Source organism: Sinocyclocheilus rhinocerous, unplaced genomic scaffold, assembly GCF_001515625.1.
Source record: "Sinocyclocheilus rhinocerous isolate Xijiao unplaced genomic scaffold, SAMN03320098_v1.1 scaffold178, whole genome shotgun sequence".
Taxonomy (NCBI): Eukaryota; Metazoa; Chordata; class Actinopteri; order Cypriniformes; family Cyprinidae; genus Sinocyclocheilus; species Sinocyclocheilus rhinocerous.
Window position 1 is genome coordinate 7,733 of NW_015653463.1, and position 1,621 is coordinate 9,353.

The following is a 1,621-nucleotide window of genomic DNA, read 5'->3' on the forward strand; positions in this document are numbered from 1 at the left end:
CCAGACAAAGTAGTTTCGCTTTCACAACGAAGCACACAGCGTCTTCAGGACATGGTGGCGGCAGCAACAATACTACAGCGAGAATAAAAGTTACGCCTTCTTTCTTTGCGTGAACATTTGGGCGGTGTTATGCAAATCTTCCCACATCGTGACGTAGACATGTGGGGGCGTGTTAGAACGAGCCGTTTTAGGTAGGCGTGGCTGACTCTTAACTTTTATAAAGAATATCTCTTTTGATTTGAGACTTTAGTCTTTGCAACTTTACAGATCTTCTTTATGCACCAAGAGCTTGTAACACTTCAAAGAGAAAGAAAAATTGAAATCGCATCACATGACCCCTTTAAGAAGGGATTAAACCTTTGATAAATGCATAATCCATTGTAGTTTTAAGAGATTTAAATTGTTTGATGGAGTTAATTTTAATACCTGTAAATTTGACAAATGAGCTGCAAAGTCCAGGCTATGTGTTGTTTGGACCATTAGATCTGTGTCTTTTGTGTAGGTATAAATGAGTGATTTGTTGTTGTATCCTAAAGACATCAGTACATCTTCAGTCTTATGAAAAAGGTTTATTGCTTATCAATAAACTAAAGAGGTTAACATGTTATTGAGTATTTCTGAAACAGGAATTTGAAGATGTATGAAATCATGTCATAGTGTATAAATGGATTTAACAGCACAAACGGCAGCATCTCTGCTGGAGATCTTTCCACAGCATTCTCTGAGGAGTGACGCCCACTCACAGATGGAGTGTTGACTACACACGGCAGTCCTTTTCATCTCTGTATCAGTCGCATTGCTGTTTTCTGTCTGTGCTATTATCTGTGTTCACACACACAGCCGCTTTTGTGGACCTATGAACCACATTTGATGCTCTTACATTCACATTGCTCAAATTACAATGATAAATGCACTCAATATTACTAAACACTAAAGACTTTATCATAAAGACACAAATGAACGTTCATATCTGATTGTCTCACTGTCATTCAGTCATTGTCTCTGTACATGTTTTTTAAATGGACCATAATAAAACAAGATCATCCTTTACAGTTTTTTTATTGCTTTGGCGCAATTTTCACAAGCAATTGGTAAATTTTCAAAACTCTTTGTACTAATATCACAACAGATCATCAAAAGTGCACTTTTTTCAAACATTTCAAAGTGTCCTCACAAAGATGGCAATATCTGAAATCATTGTCCTTTTTTGGGTCCAATGAGAAAAAAAACAATTTTCGTAAGGGTAGGTTTAGGAGTAGGGTTAGTGTAGGGGGAGACAGTATAAAACCCATTACTCCTAATAGGAAAACCTGTGTGTGTGCCTACTTACTGTAACCATATTTTGGGGACAAATTGGTACCCAGAAGTAAGCAAAACTTGACAAAATAACCTTAAAACCTTCTTTTGAGGACGTCCTCGTTTGTAAAACCGTGTGTTTTGCTATTTGTGAACATACAGCAGGACACAAGGGAGAGGAACTGATCAGAGATGTATCAGAAGAAGGGAGACAGATGGCATCAAATACAGCATTTTACATTACATTATGCCAAGTGATACTGTATATAGAAGCATTACTATGGTAAAGACTGCACATTACTATAACTCACCCTTCATCTGAAAA

The 1,621-nt window shown here is 37.1% G+C and overlaps 1 long non-coding RNA gene across 1 annotated transcript in view; it reads left to right on the forward strand.

The window, feature by feature from the left end:
• LOC107715855 (uncharacterized) overlaps window positions 1-1,621 on the forward strand; it is a 17,779-nt gene that overhangs the window by 788 nt on the left and 15,370 nt on the right. The window lies entirely within an intron of this gene.